The sequence below is a fragment of the Ascaphus truei genome, chromosome 1 (assembly GCF_040206685.1).
Source record: "Ascaphus truei isolate aAscTru1 chromosome 1, aAscTru1.hap1, whole genome shotgun sequence".
NCBI lineage: Eukaryota > Metazoa > Chordata > Amphibia > Anura > Ascaphidae > Ascaphus > Ascaphus truei.
In genome coordinates, this window is record NC_134483.1 from 44,531,375 (window position 1) to 44,541,513 (window position 10,139).

The window sequence follows — 10,139 nt, forward strand, 5'->3', positions numbered from 1 at the left end:
AAACAGAGTGATGTGGAACAGAGTGCAATAGACCTAAAGTCATCAACATTACAGTGATCTCCTTATTCTGGAGCCCTGTTTGGTGCCCTTATCGAAGAGGAAGTAACCCTTCGCTATTTCAAGGGCATCGGCTCTTTTCTGAGTTGCACATACTGCACTGTAGAGGCAAAGCCGGAAAGTCATTACTATGTGATGTCTATAACATACTGTATCATCCCACCTGAGTTCTGGCCATGAAGTCCTGTTCATGCTCTATAATGAAATACACAGTGCAGTACTTTGGCTATACAGTACATCACAAGGCAGAATGCAATTATATCATTATTCTGGGGATATTATTATTATCATTTATTTCTAAAGCACAAACATATTCCACAGTACGGTACAGTGAAGGAACAGTTGTAGCATTAACTAGAATAACACACAATAAAGAACAAAAACTAACGCAAACCAATACAAAAAGGTACTGATGGCCCTCTTTATGAGAGCTTACAATCTAGATGTAATTAGGGGCACAGTTGAAAGAAAAGGTATACGCAGCTGCCCATTGTGAAGCTGATTATATCTCAGGATGAAGTTTGGTCCAGCTGCACAGCTGCTACCATTTAGATTTGGGGTATGTGGATATCAGAGGGGTGTCAGATGGGCTACCTTAACGAGATTCATTTGTAGGGAGCTTTTAAAATTTTGATAGCTGGGGTGAGAATCTGAAGATGCCTGTTAGGGAATTCCAGAGAGCGGGTACAGCCCAGGTGAAGTCTTGTGGCCTGTAGTAAGAGGGAGGAGGAGAGGTGTACTGTAGGGCATGGGCAAAAAGGAGGGTTATTTAGGGGAGTATTTGGAAATGAGGGCTGAGAAATAAGGTGGAAGACTCCCAGCATCATTGAGGTGAGGACTTTGTACTGTATGTCAGAGCTAGAATTTGAAATATATTTATAGACGATATGGGATGCCAGTGTAGGGATTTGCATAGTGGAGCAGCAGATAGAGTGCGGTGAAAGAGGTGTAGCCAGGGCTGGTTTCTGGTTACCAGTCTGCCCTCCCTTGCAGTAAGTCCTGTAAGAACAGGCCTGCTAGGAGTTATCATGGGTTTTCCCCACTCTCAGTCTCCACATCCATGTACAGTATTATGAGTTTACCAAGTGTATGAGTTCACCAAGAGAAGTGGTATAGAGTGAGAAGAACAGAGAGTCTAGTACCGAGCTATGTGGAACTCCAACAGACACCAGAGAAGGAAGGAGTGGTTGTGACTGTTGTGGACTCCTGGTGCTTCTTTGCAAGCTGCTTTCTTGCAAGCTGTGTTCAGCCTTTACTGTACCATTGCCCACAGTTTCTTGTGGTACTTGAACTACTGGCATTGACTTTAGTGGATTCTTGCTGCCCTGCTATTAGCTGTTTAGCTGTATTTAGCCTACACTGTATGTTTGCTATCTATTTTCAGGGGTGTCTGATTTGACCAGTTATAGGGGAAGGGAGGCTTAGGGAAGTACCTCTGGGACCTTTTGGACCAGGGGGAATGGGCCAGATGAAGAAGTACAGTAGTCCCTCGAAACGTCGCCCCCCTAGCATACTTGCCGTTCTCCGTTTTTTGTGTATATTCCTTGTGTTTCATGTTTTTTCCCCTTTTCCTTTCCCCCCCCCCCCCCACCCCTCACTTTGTGACATGCCCATTTGTGATACTGGTTTCTGCAAACACATTTGATTTATTTCTGGTTTGTTTTATTATTAAATGTTTATTCTGCATTACAACTGTTTTCATAATTTAGCTATTAGACAGTGAGTGCTGGTACTTATGTAGATTTGTTAGTACTATACAGGGGAATAAGGGTCCCCTTTTGTTCCATGCACCCTGCAATTGCATAAATTTAACACTATCAGAGTGCTGTCTATCGTACCCTTTTACCCTTAGGCCTGCTAGGAGTTATCATGGGTTTTCCCCACTCTCAGTCTCCACATCCATGTACAGTATTATGAGTTTACCAAGTGTATGAGTTCACCAAGAGAAAAGGTATAGAGTGAGAAGAACAGAGAGTCTAGTACCGAGCTATGTGGGACTCCAACAGACACCAGAGAAGGAAGGAGTGGTTGGAGAGGTAGGACGTTAAACAGGAATGGGCTGTGTCACAGAGGCCAATAGCCAATAAGGAGAAATGTTTCTTAGACTCAGCTATGAGTAGGTTATTTGCCACTTTTGTTAGTGTTCTGTCAGGGAGTGTAGAGGACAGAAGCCAGATTGCAGAAAGTTGAGCAAGGAGTTGGAGGAGACAAAGTGAATTAAGCGGTTGTATACAAGCTGTCAATGCACCTTGGATGTAAAGAAGGTGGATGGGCAATTACTAGAGAATATATTTCTTACTTCTTTAATTGATGTTAATTACAGAAATATAATCATTGAATCATCTCTGCTTTCACTTTGTTTTTTTTTTATTTCACCTAACAATAAGTCCTCATTTTCCTACTGCGCTACTTAAGAAATGTTTTGGAGACTATTAGGTAATTTATCAAAGTCCCACGCAGCAAAGTTTTCAAATGTGCTGTTATAATTTGACATGATTATATTTGTTGATCAGAGCACCTGTGACTTGGAAATTGAATAAAATGAAGGATACAGTAAGCAGTTTGAACAGATGTCTGCTTTATTACAAAATACCCAAGAGAACTAGTTACAGATGAGAAACTTTTTACATCTCTGTATCTGTCAGTCTTCTAATTTTTCTTACAGCTATTACTTGTTGAAAGATTATATAGGAAAACTAAGCTGAAAGAAAATGGAAAGGTAACGTAAAGAAAGAAAGAAAGAAAGAAAGAAATGTAGCATTATGCTAAAGATTCCCCTTGCCCTGCAGCCTGGTAGCTGCAGGCAGTGCCAGGGTTAATATCCCACATGGCTAGGCATGTGAGACAATCCCCAGTACCGTTACCATTATGTTGCATTTCTAGGCACATGTTTGGCATTGTGCTTGTCTGGAAAATGCTAGGGGGTCACATGTCAGTGGGGTGATTCAATGGCAACAGGTAAATCTGTCCAGATACTGGGGCAGAGTGTTAGCCACACACTAGGTATAAAAGGTGGGGACCCACCCTTTATTCTCAGACCCCCATGGAGGACAATGCCACCAGGAAGGCTCCAGGGATCCCTAACACCAGGGATCCTTGCTATTTGAAACCCTAATTCTAGCCCATCTATGGGAGTCTCCAGGCTGTGCTGGCCTGTGGGGTATGTACAGTAAAGCAGCTGAGCCATCTTTGTTGTTTACCAGCAGGGACAGTATACCAGAGTACAGGGCCCCAGTGAGGTGCAAGAACATAGGCTTTTGATGCAGGAAGAAATCCAGCTCCGGAGTTTAAGTTGGGACCTAGGAGTGAGTTTGATCTATTAATTCCCCCAGTTTAAGAAAGGACTGGGGGTGAAGTTATGCTAGATGCCTCCCCATATTTATGTAGGGATCAGGGAGGGACTTCCTCTAAATGCCAGAAATTGATGCTGTTCTGCCTGAAAACCTGTCCTGATTGTCAAGGATAATGCAGCTGTTCAATAAACTCAAGTTATAAATTTCCTGTCACCCTTCCCCCAATGTTTAACTCCTTACTACAAGCTGGCACGGATTCACCAACAAGACCCTGAAAAGAATAAGGTAACCGCTGAGCTAAATACCCTTTGAACAGGTCTTAACCCTGTCAACTCACGAAGACTATGTCTAAACTACCTCATATTACCCTATCTCTGCAGCCCGGGGGGCAAGGCGGGTGGATAGGGGTGCTGCATTAATAAAGTAAAAGGTGTAGTTACAAAGCATAGACTTGGCAAGATTCAAACGATGTCTATGTACCCGTAGCTTGTAAATATTGTGTTAAAGGGGCAGCCCCTCCAAGGACCAAAATGGACTCATGGCTATGACATGTTAAATCGGGGTGGTTACTGCTTTTTTTTTTTTTTTTTACTGAAATCCAGCATAATAACAACAACAAGACAATATTTTAACATATGTTTGCCTGTAAACATGGCAAGCTGAAACTTGGAAGATGTTTTATTTTCTCTTCGTATTCCATTTTGTGTGACGCCCCTGAGTACTCAACAAGAGTTTGCATTGATACATGCACCCTCCCCCTGTCTGATTCTCTAATAAGGACTGGTGAGATAAGGGTAGAGGAAACATTTAACAAGGAACCCCGGAGAAAAAGAAATTCGGGCTTAATTTCACCCTCCCTCCCACCCCCCCAAAAAAACAACCAAATCTTTTCTTTAAGAATAGAGAGTTTGATTTAGGCAGGGGATAAGATTGGTACAGTAGATTCTTTCCAAAATGTTGTTCTTGGTCGGATATCAGAGATTGCACCGTTAACAGCTATTGCTTTTTAGCCCGCATAAGACGACAGTGTACTAGAAAAGACACACAAAGCTCTATTCTAACTCTGCATGTATACAAGCTAAACATTTATGATCATAAGCATATGGGGGTATACTGTGTGTATTAAGTCAAAAGCAGAGCAATTCTGGGGCAACAACATTTATATAAAAAAAAAAAATTTTAAATCCTATTGACTTCAATGGGATATTTTTCTTTGATATTGTACATACTGTATGGTGCAGATTCCCCTCCACCCTAGGCTGACCATATTTCCTTGAGACAAAAACGGGACATTGGGAAGGCAAAAACGAGACGGGGTTATGTAATATTCTGCATTCGTGAAAAAGTAAGACGATAACAAAAGTTTTATTTATCCCCACACCCCACTACAGTGCATTTACTTTATTGAGTCAGAAGCACAATGGATTTCTAGTAGGTTCAGTTTTGGAGGATCAGTTTACCAGCCGCCAACGCTAAGGAAACAACGATATGAGTACAATGTGGGACTCCGATCGTACTAAGCAGCGAGAACGCGTTCGCTCTGTCTCTTACTAGCACTGTTCTCTCTCTGGGCAAGAAGCCTGGCCCTGATTGGATAAAGTAAATGGAACTTCCTCTTTCGTCACACTAGTGGTTTTACTGTACGCATTGATTAGCATAGAGCCTTATGAGAAATAAACAACCCGCGTTCAGTTTATTACAAAAAATTAAAAACTATATATAGTTTATTAAAAACGGGACAAAATTGACATTTATATTAAAACGACTGGACGGTCGGGAAATATGAAAAAAAACGGTACGTATGGTCAGCCTACCCCCCCCCCCCCCCGAATTATACCGCTTTTGCCTTGATATATATAAAATATATATATATAATATATATATATATATATATATATATATATATATATATATACAAATATAGCTGTATGCTCATCTGCATGTCTTAGGCAGGTCTGCAACCCCGCCTTTCCCCATTATCACCCAGCATACAGCACTTCCACTGCAGCAAGGGATTCTGGGAAATGACATGCAAATGAGCACACAGTGTCACTTTTTGCCTCAATAACCATTTTTAACATGGTTCCCTATAGGCTTAAGCTTGCTGCATGGTCACAGCTTCGAGCACAGCCAGGGTTAAGGTGCATACCCAGAAAACCACCCACAGACAGCTGTTTCGACCTTGATGGGTCTCATCAGTGTGGGGTTGATTTTACTGGGAATGCAAGAGAGGCTTATGGGATAGGCCAAACCATAATACTGAGTTAAGTTATGGTGAGTAAAAAAAGTGACAAAAACCCTCCTTTATATATATATATATATATATATATGGGCCATGATCACTAACTCAGTGAAAGTAGTGTTAAATGACAGATGTAGCCATCATCTCTGTATATAATGGTGATTATACCTTGACCAGGTGTACCGTTGTAACCCAAATGCATGTGTAACGTTCCTGCCAAATTAACATGTATGGAAAACCTTCTATAGGCCGTAAGCACCAGAAGCTTTCCCAGATGTTATGGTGAGTGTTAGGGCTATTGCAATAAATATGTACAACTGCTTTCTTTGTTTAAAGTAATGGCTCACAAGAACCTCTGGTCACATATCAATTGTTTGTAAATACAGCTACTCAATCTCTTTAGGAATTAATAGGTTCTTTTTAAGAGAAGTAAAATAAAAGTTGCAAGAATATTATCATTCCTTTATTACCCCCCTCTCCTGTTACTACCCCCTTCACTCCCCTCTCCTGTTACTACCCCCATCACCTCCTCTCTGTTACTACCCCTTTCACTCCCCTCTCCTGTTACTACCCACCTCTCCTATTACTACCCCCTTCACTCCCCTCTCCTGTCGTTCCTTTATCACCCCCGTCTCCTGACACTACCCCCTTCACCCCCCCTCCTATTACTTCCCCATTTACCCACCTCTTCTGTCACTCCCCTATCACCTCCTCTCCTGTCACTACGTCCCTTTACCCCCCTCTCCTGTCAATCCCTCCTCACCTTCACCTGTCACTTTTGGTCATGATGGCATCAAACATAAGAAGAAAGTGAGAGATTTTTTTTGATATTATAGTAAGAAAAGATAAATCTATTTTTTGGCTCGAGCAGTCTTTTGCAAAGGCTGCACACGTTTTTCTGTACCTTCCGCTGGCTACATGTATGGAAAAGCTCATATGGTCCATACATGTTGGGGAATAAATAGTATAATGGGAGCATTTTTTTTTTACTGACTCCTCGGAAATTGGATTCTCATAATACCTTATAGAACTTCCCATAGCTTAATTATAAACCAGAGCAGTGACACTGACTAATCAGAATGCTCCATTCAGCAAAGCTGGCAGATCCTAGTGTTTCACATATCAGATCCCTCACAAATGGAACTTTCAGACATATAACACTGCAACTGGCGACATGAATGTATTAAAGCTGTCAGCCCTCTCAGTCAAACCAACGTTTGGAATGTTCCATTCATCCATTTCTCATGGGGGTACATTTTAATGTCAAACACTATTCCGACTTTCACTTTTAAAACAGTTAATCAGGCTAGTAGAGGCTGTTTTGTTTATGATAATCAGATGTCTTAGTACTGAGGGATATCCATAGGACTCCATTCTGCTTTGTCCTCTAAACTTACAGGAATTCTATACATGTAACACATTGTAGTCTTGGGAGAGGTAAAGTATTTGAATCTCAATAGTAAATATGAGGTTTGGCTGCAATCTATTCTATTCCCCTTTACCATTCTACTATACCTCTGCAGAAAATATCTTCTATATTAATATCTATGAAATAATATGTTATTTTCAATGGGTCAGTGGAGCCAATCAAATCAATGGGCAATTAAAAATTCTTGGGAATTGAACCCAGCAATGTCCTATAATGGCAATATCAGGACCACATTTTCTAAGCTAATATTGACAAACTGGCCTGGTGTGAAGATGTAAGTACTACCTCACTATTCCAAGTTGGAGATTTGCATGTTTTCTTGAACTTATGTTACAAACAAATGATTGATATTTAACTGGTAGAATATCAAATGCTAGGTCCGGCATGATCCGTTTCTGGGGTCCCTGTAGAGTTCTGTTATAGTAGGTTGATAATCTTTAGTTGCCATTTTCACATTTCACGATCTATCACAATGTTTGCAGTTTGGTCGGTAGCAATTAGGTAGAGCTACTGTATGAACCACTGCAATTGATCTCTAAAGATAAAAAAAAACAATCTGTGTTTCACTCTACGTACGTTGCATGTTAATGCTTAGTCTAAAAGACGATGCCTATTGAGCTAGTCTTGGGCTGTATGCACCAAATGGGGATAGTGCGGCACATTATGAAATGAAAATCTTACTCCACTAACATACAGTGCACAGGTGTGAAAAATACCAAAATCTTAAAGCCATTACTGATTTAAGCACCTCGAAAATAAAACATGTTTGGAAACTAATATCATACAACCACTTTTCTTTTTTTCTGCATGTTTAATTGTCTGGAATGTTAAAGAAAGGTCAGATAACAACAGAAAGATTCAAGCTCCTTAAACAAAACAAACAAAACATTTGAAAAGGACAGTTCTTGAAAATGGACCAGACTTCATACTGAATTTTGAAACAAAACAACTCCATCCGATATTTTTATGCTGTATGTACAAGACTTGACATTTTATTATCTGACCAGGCCATGTACAATACATCCATCGTTACATATGTACAATAAAACACTTGAACAGGAATGGCATCTTCTGCCATGACATTTGCTTTAAACAGGCTGCTTCCGTAGTCTGTCAATAATGAATTTATACGGGCATCACTTTACAGTACCATGAACATTTTTGTTTAAATGAAGTTCCAGAAGAAAAAGAGCCCTGTGATAAAATGCCCCAAACCCCCTGATGTTGATGTTAATGAAGCAATCAGGGGAAATAGTTTAAATCTCCAAGGAGTTAAAACGTTGTTTGTACATACCTTACATCTGAGCAGAAGTTGATCAAAAGACAGCGATCATAGCTACAACCTTTAATGCTTTGCCTTGATCTATTTTTATCTGTTTGCCAACTAAATGTAACTGACACTCTTGCCATGTGTGCTTCTCAGAGTGTAATCTTACACATAGAGAATAATTGTAATAATGTATGATATATATATATATATATATATATATATATATATATATATATATATATATATATATATATATATACTGTATATATGTATATAACCCTGGCTGTGCTCAAAGCTGTGACCATGCAGCAAGCTTAAGCCTATAGGGAACCATGTTAAAAATGGTTATTGAGGCAAAAAGTGACACTGTGTGCTCATTTGCATGTCATTTCCCAGAATCCCTTGCTGCAGTGGAAGTGCTGTATGCTGGGTGATAATGGGGAAAGGCGGGGTTGCAGACCTGCCTAAGACATGCAGATGAGCATACAGTTGTATTTGCATATTTGCTTTCCTGTGGAGGGTTTTTGTCACTTTTTTTACTCACCATAACTTAACTCAGTATTATGGTATAGCCTATCCCATAGCCTCTTTTGCATACCCAGTTAAAATCAACCCCACACTGATAAGACCCATCAAGGTCGAAACAGCTGTCTGTGGGTGGTTTTCTGGGTATGCACCTTAACCCTGGCTGTGCTCAAAGCTGTGACCATGCAGCAAGCTTAAGCCTATAGGGAACCATGTTAAAAATGGTTATTGAGGCAAAAAGTGACACTGCGTGCTCATTTGCATGTCATTTCCCAGAATCCCTTGCTGCAGTGGAAGTGCTGTATGCTGGGTGATAATGGGGAAAGGCGGGGTTGCAGACCTGCCTAAGACATGCAGATGAGCATACAGTTGTATTTGCATATTTGCTTTCCTGTGGAGGGTTTTTGTCACTTTTTTTACTCACCATAACTTAACTCAGTATTATATATATATATATATATATATATATATACACACATATATATACACACACACACACATATATATATATATATATATATATATATATATATATATATATATATATATATATTTACAGTGGTTGACAAATCACCCAAAAATCTACTCGCCGAACCAAAAAATCTACTCGCCACCTAGTCCCGCTCCCAATCCCGCCCTGCTTGGGGTCGGCCATGAGAAGGTCGCCACGGGGTCAAATCCAGTCGCTACGGGCCTGTATTTTAATGGATTTATCGAACACTGTATATTTTTATATATATATATATAAAAGAAGAAAAAGCGCCCGATCCTAGTGTGATACAGTACCAGTGAATAAAATGTAATGGTCTTGAACAATGACAATTTAAAACTCACAAACATCTGAAGTTTTTAGGTGTGTTATGAGATAACTCATACCCCAACATGTCACTAGGACGCTGCTCTGCTCAATCTGCTCTGCACGGTCGATCGCGGGATCACCTCCTCACGAGTCTTCCCAATGTGTGTTGCACTTTAGGGAGTCCTCCGGCAACTGGCAGTAGATTCGCAGCTTTCCAGATAGGAAAAGTTCCCAGTCCTCAGGGCAGAGTGTAAACTCCTTCTCCGGTGTAGTGATTCAAAATCCTTTACATACCGCTTCTCACAGCAGTACGTGACCCTACGCATTTCTTCAGATAAGCTGATTTCATCAGGGGATGGGTTCTGGTTGCGTATGCATGGTGTATATAGCACCAGAATCCAATCAGGAGAGACATGTTAAATCTACACCTGTGTGCATATTATTCTAAGTCCCTAGAATTAGCATATATGTGTTAGGATTCGCCATCCTGATGGCCGGAACTCACCTCCTCATCCTGTCACACC

The 10,139-nt window shown here is 40.5% G+C and overlaps 1 protein-coding gene across 1 annotated transcript in view; it reads right to left on the reverse strand.

Annotated features, from left to right (window-relative positions):
* The window catches only part of ALPK2 (alpha kinase 2), a 144,065-nt gene extending 135,687 nt beyond the window's left edge, over positions 1-8,378 (reverse strand). The window contains exon 1 of the mRNA XM_075587205.1: positions 8,316-8,378. The gene's annotated coding sequence lies outside the window, so the exon portion shown is untranslated. The remainder of the gene's footprint in view (positions 1-8,315) is intronic.
* Between the last annotated feature and the right edge of the window lie 1,761 nt (positions 8,379-10,139).